The following is a 15,190-nucleotide window of genomic DNA, read 5'->3' on the forward strand; positions in this document are numbered from 1 at the left end:
CATGTTTCCCCCCCCCCCCCCAGCACACAGGAACTGCTAATAAATGCTCCAGATTTCTACTATGCCCTCAATCTTTAGAAACTTTGAGAACCCAGGGGAGACCAGTGGGAACCACCCCACTAGTGTTGCAGGATTCTTTACCTCAATACCCCATATTCGTTTTCTCTCTGCTTTGAAGAATGAATAAGCGAACACAAAATAAAATGAGCATCAGGCAAAAGTAAGTGTATTAGAGTATAAGATTATAAAGTAAGAATAGTTATGAAAGCTGTCTTTATAGAGCAAAGATCCTTGTTTTATAGGCAAAGATCTATTGTTTTATAGGCAAAGATCCTTTGTTTATAGGCAAAGATCTATAGGCAAAGATCCTTGTTTCATAAGGTTTTGGTCGCTTCCCCCTCTCCCTGCCCCCTCATTCCTTCTCAGGTTTTACCCTCATTGGCTTCATTACTCTAGGTGCTGGGTTATCCATTCCTGATTGACTCCATTCCATCGTGTGAGAAGTCAGACTGTGTCATACAGTTACTTATTTTAGTTAGATATTAAGATTGTAAGGATGCCTGGGTTAAGCATCCAACTTCACCTCAGGTCATGACTTCACCTCAGGTCATGACTTCACCTCAGGTCATGATCTCAAGGGTTCGTGGGTTCACTGGGTTCGCCGCATTGGGCTCTGTGCTGACAGCTAGCTCAGAGCCTGGAGCCTGTCTTTGGATTCTGTATCTCCCTCTCTCTGACCCTTCCCTGCTCATACTGTCTCTCTGTCTCTCTCAAAAATAAATAAAAAAACACTAAAAAATATTAAAAAAAAAAAAAAAAAGATTGTTAAATTCCTGAGGGGAATCTGAGAGGGAGTAGGTAGTGTCTGTTACATTCTCAAGTGGAACTTTCTGCCTGAGGGAGTTTGCTCAAGGTCCGAAGAAATGTTCTAAAATACATGCTTTTCCCCCATCCAGGGACCTTCAAGCCCTAGCCTCTCCCTTTTCACCAACTGAATCCTGTCTTTTCCTATTATACTAGTGAATGCAGTCTCCTCTTGTATCTGGAGCTCAAGCTACTCCAGTTGAACTGCTAACCTGCCCTTGGCCTTTAAGAATTCCTTAAATTTTAGCTGATTTCCTCTTGTTGGCTTTTATAGTACTCATTTCTTTTTCCTGAGCTCTGCCAATGGTGAAATAGCTTGTGTGCTCATCACTCCTTGGAGGAATCTGTCTCTCTCTTGAACTGCCTTAGCTCCAGTGTTCTTTCTAAGGGCTGATACTAATATTTTTGCCTTTGCTAATTAAGTGGAATCCATGGTGCCAATGTCAGACAGACATGTCTGAGCCAACAGGAGAAGTCCGACCACGCCTCATGCTCCTGGAAATGAAAACTGCCTTTTCCCCAGGTCTTTGCAGAAGGACTCTGAGTAAGTTTGGAGATGTCTGGAGGGATGCCCAGACCAGGCTTTCTTCTTCACAGCCAAGCTCCTGGAAGGAGTTGGCTACAACCTCGCACTTGCTCTTCAAGCTGCCACACACTGGCACCTGAAGTAAGATCTCTGACAAAAATATTCTGGTCACAGTCTCCAGGGACTGTCAATGCTCAAATCACAGGAACTCCTTTTGGTTCTTGGAAAATGTGACTGTGGTGGCTCATCCCCAATCCTTCCACACATTTTTGTGTCTCTCCCACCCTTTAAAATATTGGTGATCTCTGCAGCTTTACCTTTTTCACTCTCTCTATGTTCTGTCTGGGAAATCTCAACCCCTACCGGGTTAAACCACAACCAACCCTCCCTTAAGGTTGCAGATAAAATACAAGATGCCCAGTTGAATTTCAGAAAAACAGTATAAAATTTTCAAACATAAGTATGTCTCATGAAATATTTATCTGACATTCATTTAAAGTGTGTCCTGTAGCTTTATTTGTCAAATCTAGCAACTCTAACCTCATCCACACCCCTCACCCTCACCAATGCTGATGACTTTCAAACCACTATTTCTAGTCTCAACTCCCCATCCCGAATTCCAGGCCCCCACGTACACTTCACCCACTGGTTCCTCAGACATTGCAAATTCATCTGGTTCCAAGCAGAAAATAGCATCATCTCAGAAACCTACTCCTCCCCACGTGTTCTCCACCTTTATGAACAGCAGCACCAGCATCTGTACCAGGTCCTTTCCCCAGATTCTCCCCTTTTTCTCCCACATCCCAGCCAGTGGTATGTATATTAATTTTGCTATACTGATCCAAATCCTTCCTCTCCATCTCCTTCATCCATTCTCACCTGGTTTATAGTTGTCTGTGTTTCCAGCCAGACCCCCTAAATCCACTCTTTCATGCTGCTGGGAACTAGCAAAACTTTGCCCACAGACTCATTGGATCCAGTCTGGTTCCAGTTCTAATTTAAAAGCCCAACTGTAGGGTAGCCCCATTTGCAAAGAACAAGTTTATACATGTTCCTTCCAGTGGAAATCAAACCAGTGACCTAAGGATTCATACAGAGATCAAACTAGAGTCCTTCACTCAACTAGCTGAGCTGTTGAAAGGCACATGCTCAGAGTGTTTAGAAAACTCTTGTTCACCACAGGCAGGAACCTTGTTTGGAAAGGATGCCTGGAGAGATCTTCATGCTCTCCTAGAGTGCCTCAGTCACCTGTGCCCTGTGGGTCCCACGAGGCCACTTATCTCAATGCCTGGCCTAATGTTATGACCATCAGCCACTCAGAGAGGTGAGGAATGGTTTTTTCTTAGAGCAACTCTGGATTTGAAGAGTTAAGGTGGTGAAAAAGGTCCAGATGAGGCTGAACTCTGTAAGCTCAAGGCTAAGGTCACTTTTGCCTAAGGCAGCCCCCTGGAGGGGCATTTAATTGCAGCCATCTCTTCTCAATAGTCTCTACCAAGTGCCGCTTCCTCTTTTTCAAGCTTATTGTTCCACTTGGTGAAACTGAACAAGAAAGGAGTCTCTGCTCTGAAGAAATAGGGGAGGTATTTGCCGAGGCCAGCCTCTTGTCAGAGCCCCACTGAAGTCCTGCCCCTACCCAGAAGGTTCCTTAGCCACTCAACTTTCTTCTGGAGGTGTCTGCTTTTTGCAGTGGGTCAAGGTTTAATGGCATGATTGAAATGGCAGTTTGAACTTGTAAGAGGAGAGGATAATGGTGTTAGAATTTTTAATTTGGTCCAGAAGAACTTTTGCAAATGTCCTGGGGTTTAAACTTGGATCTTAAGGCATTCCAAGCAAGAAACATACCCAGATCAATGACCATCTGGAAAACTACTGCATTAATTACTTTTAAGGGCTTCTACTGATCCTGCCAGTGACACCAGGAACCAATGGTTTCTCTGGGACCTCCAGTGCTGCCTTCTCCTGGAGGGCCATGGCAGGCTCTCTTGATCCCTCCAAACCCATAAGCCAAAGGCCTCTGAGCTCTGAAGTTGCCTATAACAGTGTTTCTCCAGTGTTGCCTTCTCTTTCTGGGTTTTCATTTTTTTGTTTATGTTCAGTCTTAAATCTATATGACCCAGGATTTGATTTGGGCCCTTTCATATCCAATGCCATAATTATTGACCATAAATCCACAGGGACAGAAATAAGCCAGCTCCTTCTGGACATCAGATCATCTGCCCATGCACTCTTTTTTTTTTTTTTTTTTTTGCCCACGCACTCTTTACCCCACCACCCTTTCTTCCACTTTTTGGCATTGCTCTTGCTTTCACTATTATTTATTCTTGAATCCTCTTTGCTAGTCACTGAGGCCTCAGCTTCTTAAGACCACATTGGACCCATGTACTCCACCAGTCACACATCACAGGAGCAAGAAGCCCCCATCTCTTACCAGAAGCCTTCATGTCCTGGAGTAACAATGTTTGTGAATAGTCCACTGAGGGAGAGTCATTTCTTTCATGAATGTGTGGACTCTTTCTCTTTGATCCCCAGAGGCCAACTTGGTCTCTGAAGTTGAGGTCTAGCCCCCTTAGTCTCCCACATAGGAACTATAATAGAAGAGTGAAAACTTCTGTATGTTCCCTAAGCCAGCACACAGGAATCCAGGTGGGTGTGCCTAATAGGGATTCTAGGGGAAGGTTTGATTGGCTCAAGGCAGTCTGTCTTCATTGAGACTTATAAGGTTGCCACTATGGAGGTCTTAACATTCCTAGGAGAGTGATTGCTGTGGCCTGCTGATTCCCAGTTTCCTGTAGGAGTCTTGCCTGACAGGCCAGGGTTTCTTTCAGACCAAGCTGTCTCTCTCTGCTCTAAATCTGGTGTTGTAATTGTTTGCACATGGTGGGCAAGTATCTGAGTTGGGTTTCCTCCATCCTAATTTGTTCAAATCTCAATTAGCACCTTTCCCAAATGGTGCTGGTAAAGAGGCTGTGTGCTCAGGAGTTAGGGCTGAATTGTGCATCAACTGCCGGATACTTTAAGCTTCTTAACACCTTCCTACTGGGTTTGACAGAGAGGAGTAAGCTCCTTCCTTACCGAAAAGGATTTTGCAATTTAGGATTTTGGCTAGAAAAAAAAATCATTCTAGTGCTCCCTCCTTGCTGTACTGATTAAGCTGATTTTGGTGGACCACAGTCTGGGCCGTAAAATACATGTTAACAATTTTAAAAGTGTAGGAACTATATAATTCTCTCAGACTACAATGGAATTAAACCAGAAATCAATAACACAAAGATAGCTGGAAAATCCCCAAATATTTGTAGATTGAACAACACACTTCTATGTAACTCATGGGTCAAAAAAAGAAACATGAAGTACGTTTTAAAATAGTTTAAACTAGGGGAGCCTGAAAGACTCAGTCGGTTGAATGTCCAACCCTTGATTTTGGCTCAGGTCATGATCCAAGGGTTGTGGGATCAAGCCCAGCATCGGGCTCAGCACTGAGCATGGAGCCTGCTTAAGATTCTCTCTCCCTCTGCCCCTCTCCCCTGCTCATACTCTCTCTCTAAAGAAATAAATAAAAAAAAATATTTTTAACTAAATTAAAATGAAAACAGCTTGTCAAAATATGCTGGATGCAGCAAAAGCAATGACTAGGGGAAAATTTATTACATTGAATACATATATTAGGAAAGAAGAAAGATCTAAAATCAGTAATCTAGGCTTCCGTCTTAGGATATTAGAAGAAGAGGAAATTAGATCCAAATAAACAGAAAAAAAGAAATAATAATAATTAGAGCAAATATCAATGAAATTGAAAACAGGAAACTAGTAGAGAAAATCAGTGAAAACAAAGGCTGGTTCTTTGAAAAGATCAGTAACATTTATAAACCTCTAAATAAGCTAAGCTATTTAGTGAAATATAAGTTGAAAAGATGCAAGTCACTAGAAAGAAAGAAATAGAAAAGACACAAATTATTGATATCAGAAATGAAATAGAGGTATTCACTACTGATCTCATGGACATTAAAAGGATAATAAGGGAATATTATTAACAACTCTATGCCTACAAATATGATAACTTCGGTGAAATAGGCCAAATCCTTAAAAGACACATTTTACCAAAACTCACACAAGGAGAAGTAGGTCATGTGAACAGGCCTTTCTATATTAAAGAAATTTAATCAAGAATTTATAATTTCTATGGGCAGAAGATACGAACAGACGCTTCTCCAAAGAGGACATCCAGATGGCCAACAGACACATGAAATGATGCTCAGCATCCCTCCTCATCAGGGAAATACACATCAAAACCACACTGAGATACCACCTCACGCCAGTCAGAGTGGCTAAAATGAGCAAATCAGAGAACTCTAGATGCTGGCGAGGATGTGGAGAAACGGGCACCCTCCTACACTGTTGGTGGGAATGTAAACTGGTACAGCCCCTCTGGAAAACAGTGTGGAGGTTCCTCAGGAAACTAACAATAGAACTCCCCTATGACCCAGCAATAGCACTGCTAGGAATTTACCCAAGGGATACAGAAATGCTGATGCATAGGAGCACATGTACCCCAATGTTCATAGCAGCACTCTCCACAATAGCTAAAACATGGAAAGAGCCTTAGTGTCCATCAACGGATGAATGGATCAAGATGTGGTTTATCTATACGATGGAATACTACATGGCAATGAGAAACAATGAAATCTGGCCATGTGTAGCAACATGGATGGACCTTGAGGGTGTTATGCTGAGTGAAATAAGTCAGGCAGAGAAGGACAGATACCATATGTGTGCATGTATAGGAGGATTAGGAGGAACTTAACTGAGGAAGTTTATATGGAAAGGCCCACAATTCACATGATACCAAAGAACAGTGTTGGAAGCCTGACACTACCCAACTTTAAGATTTACTACACAGCTACAGCGATCAACACACTAATGGGATTGGCAAAAGAACAGACAAACAGATTAATGGATTAGAATAGAACACTCATAAATAGACCTACATAAATATAAGATTAGACAAAAGCTACTTTGAAGAAGTAGCAAGGGCAATTCAATGGAGAAAAGGGGATAGTCTTGGGGTGCCTGGCATGCAATTCTTGATCTCAGGACCATTGCTGGATGTAGAGATCACTAAAAATATAAATAAATAAACTCTAAAGACATAGAGAGAGACAGAGAGAGAGAGAAAGGGGATAGTCTTTTCAATAAATGGTACTCAAACAACTAGACATCCACATACCGAAAGAAAAAGAAAAGCATCTAGACACAGACCTTGCACCTTTCACAAAAAGTAACTCAAAATAGATCACAGACCTAAATGTAAAACGCAAAATAAAATTTCTAGAAGATAGCATAGGAAAAAATCCAAATTACCTTGCATTTGGCACTGACTCTTTTAAGACAACACTGAAAGCAGACTATGAAGAAAATTGCTACATTAGACTTCATTAAAATGGAAAGCTTCAGCTCTGTGAAAGACACTGTTAAAAGGATGAAAACACAAGCCATGGACTAGGAGTAAATATTTGCAAAACATGTGTGTGGTAAGGAACTTGTATCCAAACTATAAAATGAACTTTTAAAACTCAACCATAAAATAACAAGCAGCCTAGTTTTAAAAATGGGTAAAAGATCTGAAAAAATATCTCATCAAAGAAGATGGCAAAAAAGCATAAGAAAAAGTATCATGTATCATTAGGAATTCCAAATTAAAACAAAGAGATAGTGCTACATACCTATTAGAATGGCTAAAATCCAAAACACTGACAACACCAAATGCTGACAAGAATGTGCAGTAACAGGAACTCTCATTCATTGCTGGCAGGAATCAAAAAAGATACAGCCACTTTGGAAGACAGTTTGTCGGTTTCTTACACAGCTCAACACAGACTTACCATATGATCCAGCAATCATGCTCCTATGTATTTACCCAAATGAGGTGAAAGCTATGACTACACAAAAATCTGCACATGAATATTTATAGTAGCTTTATGCATAACTGCTAAAACTTAGAATCTACCAAGATATCCTTTCTGTAGGTGAAGGGATAAATAAACTGGGAATCATCTAGATAAATCCATCAGTGTTAAAAAAGAAATGAGCTATCAAGCCATAAAAAGACATGGAGGGAAACTTAAACGCATATTGCTAAGTAAAGGAAACTAGTCTAAAAAGGAGACTGTGTAATTCCAACAATATGATATTCTAGAAAACGCAAAACTATTGGGAAAGTAAAAAGGTCAATGGTTGGGGTGCCTGACTGGCTCAGTCAGTAGAGCATGTGACCCTTGATCTCAAGGTTGTGAGTTCAAACCCCATGTTGGGTATATAGATTACCTGAAAATCTTTAAAAACAAATTAGAGGTTTAAAAGGGAGGGATGAATAAGTGGGGTATAAGGTGTTTTGGGGGCAGAAAAACTATTCTGCATGTTACTGTAAAGATGGATACGTGAAATTATGCATTTCTTAAATCTCTAAAATTACACAATACAAAAAATAATCTCTAAACTATAGACTTTAGTTATATATTAATGTATCAATATTGGTTCATTGGTTATAAAAATGTATTATATGAATACAACATTTTAATAATAGAGGAAACATGAGGAGTATGGTGACTTGTAATTTCTGTGCAATTTTTCTGTAAACCTAAAACTGATCTAAAAAGTAAAGCTTATGGAGTTTTTAAAAGGTTCTTAAGGCTCCAGTATCTAACAATGTAAATTAAAGGTAGACAAAAACCTTAGTTTCTAGGCTTGATTGTCATGTATTGGATTGTAAAAGTGACATTTATTTTTTAATTGCCTGTCTTTGGAATATCATACTTGAATTATGTGTGGGATATTAACGATCTCATATAACTTAAAATACCCTGAAGACCCTGCAATTCCTTCTGATTTTCGACAATCTAGGAATAGTAGCACTTATGAGCTATTGGCTTTTGAGCTATTGAAAGCTATAAGGTAGTTCTTTAATATGTAAAATCTGAATACCTTTGGCCCCATGATAGTTGAAAAGTGTGATTCATGTAAGTTTTTAAACAGCTAGACTTCAAAAGTTTATTAAAGATAGTGAAACAGTTTGGTGTTTCTCTTAGGGAGAAGGTGATGAAAGCACGTTTTTTGTTTTTGTTTTTGTTTTTGTTTTTTTGGTATCAGCATTCATCCATCTTTAAAAATAATTGACTTTAGGGATGCTTGGGTGGCTCAGTTGGTTGGACGTCTAAGTTCGGCTCATGTCATGATCTCACGGGTCATGGGTTTGTGAGCTGCATTGGGCTCTGTGCTGACAGCTCAGAGCCTGGAGCCTGCTTTGGATTCTGTGTGTCCCTCTCTCTCTCTCTGCCCCTCCTTCTTTCATGCTGTGTCTCTCAAAAATAAATTTATATTTCACATAAAATCTCAAAGAAAAATTTTAAGCGTTTTAAAATGTTTCATCTAAAACCTTTGGAACATAGATATATTATTTGCAAAGTTTTAGGAGACCTATTTTTTCTAATAGAATAAAATGTCATCAAAAAATTATTTCAGGAATGATATTGCTTTAAAAATTGATGAAAGAAAAAGCATTTGGAATGGTTATCATTTGTTTTTCTTATAAATTTAAAAGTATTCTTCACATATTTGGGATGTAAATCCTTTGCTGTACATACAAATACATCCTCTACTCTGTGCAGGACTGTTCACTCAATGGAATTTTTTGGGTTTTTAAAAAAAATTTTAATGGAATTTTTTAAATGAGAAGATTTTACTCCCAATGTAGCCAAATTTATCTGATTTATCTCTTCATATTTGTTTTTATAGGTCTTGTTTAAGAAATATTTGCCTATCTCGAAGTCATCAAGGCATTCTCTTATGTTTTTTAAAATAAGCTTTACTATTTTACATTTCACAATTGGGTTTATCATTAATTATTTTACATGTGATGTCTGGTTTAAATCAAGATTTGATTTCCCCTGTTGTGTTAGGTGATGATCCGTCACCATTTATTGAAAAGTCCGTTCCCTCTCCCCTCTTGCACTACAGTATAGTTTTTGTCATAAATCAGTGGCCAACCATTCACCTATTTTTCTAAACTGTACTGTTCCATTGGTATATTTGCCTATCCTATATCACCACCACTCTGACTAAATTGTGTCTTCATAATAATTATGATTATTATCTGATACAGCAAGTCTTCTCTGTTTTTCTCCAAAAGTCTTTTAAACTAGTTTTGGCCCTTTGCATGCCCATATATTCTTTAGAATTGTCAAGTTGCACTGCCCAATTGTGGAATTTTTACTGGATTTTAAGATCATAGATTACTTGGAAAGACTTGACATTTTTATAGTATTGAGTTTTCTACTCCATAAACATAAGCTGTCTTTCCCTTTATGTAGCTTTTCTTCAATTCTCCAATAATAGTTTGCATTTTGTGCTTGGAGATTTTAAAAGATGTGTTTTTAGGTATTTCATTGTTTGATGCTATTATAAAGGTAATCTTTTTCAATTTAACATTCTAACTAGTTGATGATGGCATAGAAGAATGTAAGAAATCTTTGACTATTATTGTTTATTATTTCTAGTAATACACCTGTAGATTTTTTTCTTTGGTTTTATGCAGTGAAGATTTATTTCTCACTCATTTCACAGTCCTGTGGGCTGAAGCACTGGCTTGGAGATCCGGACCTCTCAGTGTAAGGCCTGCACAGTCACCAAGGATGAGAGAGAGACACAGGGTTGGCATACGAGGACACTTCTATCACTTGTGCTCACATATCTCTGGCCAGTATTGGTCACCTGATCAGGTTAACTGCATGGGGGGCGGGGCATGGTGTATGTGAGCCTTCACACCTCACGAGAGAGACCAGAGAGAAGACAGAGGGGAGAAGAGACAGTGCTTCAGACTAACTATTGTCATCAAAAGCTATTCTACTAAACAAGAGGGACAAACACCTAGGAGTTCATTCGTTTTCAGATGGTGAATCTTAAACCCTACAAAAAGTGTCCACAGTATTGTTACTTTGTAGATTTCTTTAAATTTTCTTTTTTTTTTAAATTTCCCAATTCCCTATTCTAGTCAAATCTGAAAAAGAATCAAACCCTTCATTCAACATAAGATTTTTCTCTCTTGACATTAGCAATATTTCTGTCTTTGTCAGCTGGCTCAAGCCAGCAGCAATGAAAATGTATGTGCAGAGAAAGTGATAATGGAGGTGCATGTTGAAGTATATGAACATTATTTTTCTTCTGCTGGCCATTCTGGTAGACTAATATACACAGCAAGTGATAAAGCCATGGTGCTTTCTCTATGAAGACTCAAAAGGGATGTTTAGAAACCTTCCCCTTGCTTCTGGAGTAAGCAGCAATTAGAACTCTAGGGAGATGATGAGACTAGATAAAATTTCATGCATAATTATTGATACTTCATTTCCAGCTAGTCCTGGGCTTGTATGTATGCTCTAGTGATACTATATATAGTTACACACAAAATGAACACTCTTCTCGTTTCTGTTTATTTTGCTGAAACTGTTCTGTGTCCACTGAACTCACCTGATCACAGACAGGTGATCAACAGACAGACTCCAGACCATTGGTGCTACCAGGAGACCTCTCCCATTTTCTACTCTGACCTCCACTTTAACTTTCCAAGATTAATTTTAGTTTTAGATTTGCATGGAATGTTCTCTTTACTTCTATTGCAGTTGTCAGGACATTATGTTTTAATTATCTGCTTCCATCTATCTGTCCCCTACAAACGCTAAACTATGACCTATACTTTGGCCTCTCTTTCCCTGGCACAATCACAGTACCTGGGACAGATTAGGTGTTTATTAAAGGGTTTGTAACTAAAACATAACATGAACACAGTCTTAAGGAGTGACAGCTTTTTTTGAGCCAATATTACCTAGGTTCTTTTGCTAAGAGGATGCAGGGTTTACTATACCCTTATTGATGAATACCTGCTTCAGTTTATAATTCTCAGGGCACATTTTTTAGCAGACAGGAAAAAAAAATCTAAATGTAAAGGTGAAAGCATTCACCAAGTACATGAAGAAGTAGAATTCTAGGATGTCATAGAGAGGCCAGAGATTCCATCGTTGATCTCACAATGCTAATTTCTGCATATGGTGACATTCAAACCTGAGGTCTCTTTGCCGAGAAAGAGCTATAAAATCCTCATGTAGATCACCTGTGTGTGCCCAGTGGTGTGAACAGATCATTGCTTTTACGACAAGAGCCACAAAATTCTAGAGGCAAAAAGTGCAATCAAATAAAACCTGTGTCTTTCAGAAGCAACAATCTAGACAGCCACGTAAATAAGCCACTGAGAGTTATAATCATCCCTTTCAAACTGCATTGACAAAATTACATTTGCATCCTGCAAATGTCAGCTAAGGTGCAGTCCAGAATTGTCAATTACTTGAACATCTTCCAAGGGCAATTCTGTGCAAGTATTACGATAAGCAGGAAGACAAGCAATTTCTGTCTTTATAAATCAAAATATTTATCTAGCATTGAATGGGGAAGCAAAAACGCACACAGAGAAAAGAACAGAATACACCGGTGCACAGATACAGAGAATGAAAGGGTGAGTGTTCAAGCAGGATGCCAGGATTGTCCCCTGACCCCTGTATGCTTGTGGGCCTCCAGGGCTTGCCCTGGGCACCTGCTTGGCTGCCACTTTGGCAGGAAACGTCCATTTGGGCAAATCGGTGCTGGTGGCAGAGCCCAGAGTGCACGTGGTGGGTGCCTGAAAGTGTAAAGCGCCCTGGATGATGTGTGAAGCGGCTGTTCAGGGCTGCTCCATAAAGCCAGAGCAAGGTGGACTGTTCGGCGCTGCAGGGCACTGGTTTGTGGACTGCAGAAAGATGGTGCAGCTCTTCCTAAACGACAGCATACACCTAGCTGTGCGGCGGTTCGGGAAAGGTTCTCCTGGGCTTTGGCCTCTGAGAGTGAGTTTGCTGTGATCCTGACCCTGCCAGGGCCTTTGGTCAGGCGGAGGTGAGCTTGAGCGTTAGACACTAGCCGGTGGAGGCCTTCATGAGGGCCAGTAAAAATGCCAGGCAGCTCCTTCGAGCCGGAATCGAACCAGCGACCTAAGGATGTCCACACAGCGTCTAGTCTACAGTCCTCCGCTCTACCAGCTGAGCTATCGAAGGGCGCACACTGCTGAGGCCGAGTCATTGCCCTTTCTGGAAATGACGAGGCCAGGACTGGAAGTTGGCCTTGCTTTCGTCAGAAGCTCCCTTTGAAGAGAGCCAAACACGCGCTGCCACGTGACGGCAGCCAGGTGTCCCGGGGCCGCGGTTTTCTAGATGCCCGACCCGGGCCCTCACTTGCGGCGTCATTTCCCCCTCCCTGAGTTTTTACCGTGGGGAGGAGACGGCCGGGGGACTACGGCCGTCCGTCGGGGCCAGAAGGCGGAGAAGAGCTGGAGGGGAGGGGGTTTTGGCGAAACGGAGCGTGGGTCGGGTGGGGAGGGCTTGCGGAGGAAGGGAAAGGAGAACCCACCGCACCGCACCGGTGGCAGCCGCGAAACGCAGGACCTCAGGCTCAGGTGGAGGCCCCTGGAGGAAGCCCGCCCCTCAGCGCCCTCGCCTCCCCGGGGTGGTGACGCCCGTCCCCGCCTCGTCCCCGCGCCNGCCCCCGCCGCGCTGTGCCCCCAGGACCGCGGGGCTCACTTCTCGGCGCGCGGAGCCTTACTGGCAAGTGAGGGGGAAAGTCTCTGGGGCCCGGCGCGGAGGCCACGGCCACGGGGGCCCGGCGTCGCGGCCAGTCTGGGCGCGTGGCTCCCCACCTCTGCCCCCCCCGACCCGGATTCCTGTGGTGGAGACGGCTGCTCTCCGAAGTAGCTCACAATTCTGTGGGCTTCCCAGAGACGCACCGAAGACAAGAGCGGCAGAGATCACCCGCGTGAGCCCGGATGGACTCCTTGCCCTGGCTCTGCGTCTTTTTCAAACGTTTCAGATCCCACTCTCCACGAGACATGTCACCCATCCAGGGAAGGGCCCCCAGGGGCACAACAAGCCACATTCAAGTGCCCTTGCCTCGAGCGAGTGTGTGGTCACCGCCTGAGTGGGCGACAGGTGTATCTGCACCTTCGAGGAGCCGGTGAGGGGCAGTGCCTTTGAGCCGGTCATACTCTCTCTGTGTGGTACTGGCAGAAAGAGTCAGCCAGTCAGGGTCTGTAGTTTTGCATGCTCTGGCCCTCTCAGGCTGTGCTGCAATCCTCTCTCATCTTGTTGGAAGAAAGCTTCAATTTTGAGCCCAGGTATTTTTGCCATAGTGAAAATGGGTCTATGGATTTTAATTATTAATAAACAGTCAAAATTGTCTCACCGGCTACAGCAAAATTTACCACAACAGTGCACGTTATCATTATAGGAGACAATAGTGGATGAAGGGCGGTTAGAAGATACACAGGAACTCCCTGTACTCTGTGCTTAATTCAACATAATACTGCCCCCAAATACGAAGTGTATTAATTGAAAAATTCATAAATTGATTTGGTTTATGTTTATTCATATGTATATATACACTACTTCATACTTAATCTTTTCACTTATTTTCACATTTTGTAATCTAGGAGGGTGATTGGATTGTGCATCACCATTGGTTTGAGAAAATAATCTTTTGCCTTCTAGGAAGTGAATTCCCTGGGGACACAACCTTACCTCCCATAGCCAAGGACAATCCTTGGCAAAAAATAGGCACTCACTAATTTGTGGAAGGTGCATACATCTTGATCTACATCACCTCCTACCAGCATTGAGGAGAAGGAGGTAAGGAGAAAAGAGAAACGTCCATTTTTACAATCCACCCATGCAACCAAATTTCAGCCCTTTACACCACTTATTAGCCTGATACTAAGAGACCTAGAAAAAGCCACACAAAGATTTAGAGTGACCGTGAGTGTAAGGCAAGCCTTGAATCTGCTCCCCTCATTGCTGCCAGAACGTGTTATTTTTTATTTGATAATGGGATCTTGATAGCAGTGTAACAGTACACTGTTGGGAATGATCCCCCGGACGGGAGAAGAAACAAGTATTGGAAAGAATGTTTTTGGGTAAGCAATCCAGGACGGCATCTAGTGCCGGGAGGGTGGAAACGGCCTTAGCTAGGATCGCGGCATAGATCATCCAGATCATCCACAGTAACAGGAGGCATAGAGATACTCAGAAAGCAGCAGGTGGATGAGGACCTTGTAGAAATTCTCCTGTGACGGCTTCTCTTTTCTCAGTGAAATGGAAACCTGAGTGTTAGAATGTATGAAGAGGTGGTGGCTGTTTTGAGGACACAAGAGAAGGGATGAAACAGCAACCTTTAAGAATCAAATATAGTTAAAAGACTCTCGAAAAATTGTTAAGATTGTCACGCAGACGTGCTTGACATCACTGCCATGAATTTAAATTGAAGCCAGTCTAGCATCACTGTTTCTCTCCATTCTAGTTGAGCCGTGTGAGTGCGGGGACCGAATGCTTTCTTTAAATAAGGATTGTGATTTTGTTAAATGACTATGCGTAAGCAAAAGAGGGACAACCAAACTTGAACTCCTAGATCGAGAAGCTGCCCAGAAACTTGAATCATTCTTGGTCATTCTTTTAAGGACACGGGCCACCTCCGTTTCTTCAGCCCCTCCTTGAAAGGAAGTTTCTTCCCTTTGCCCAAAAGAGCTCTCTCCACAACCTCCCCCATGAGTCACTGTGAGAGGGGCAAGTCTTAGATCCCACTTGGGTTCCACCGATCTACTCTTCAGGGCCCCCAAACCACACGCACAGATCCGGAAGTTCTTACAGTTCAAGATGTGAAAATGTCTGATAGGAGTTCGGACTG

The 15,190-nt window shown here is 42.0% G+C and overlaps 1 protein-coding gene and 1 non-coding gene across 4 annotated transcripts in view; both read right to left on the minus strand.

Annotated features, from left to right (window-relative positions):
* Positions 1–15,190, minus strand: part of RNASE12 (ribonuclease A family member 12 (inactive)) — a 99,455-nt gene that overhangs the window by 63,636 nt on the left and 20,629 nt on the right. The window lies entirely within an intron of this gene.
* Positions 12,426–12,516, minus strand: TRNAY-GUA (transfer RNA tyrosine (anticodon GUA)). The gene is given in 2 exon segments: positions 12,426–12,461; positions 12,480–12,516. It is a non-coding gene; the product is annotated as a tRNA-Tyr (tRNA).

This window comes from Crocuta crocuta, unplaced genomic scaffold (assembly GCF_008692635.1).
Source record: "Crocuta crocuta isolate KB4526 unplaced genomic scaffold, BGI_CrCroc_1.0 scaffold175, whole genome shotgun sequence".
NCBI lineage: Eukaryota > Metazoa > Chordata > Mammalia > Carnivora > Hyaenidae > Crocuta > Crocuta crocuta.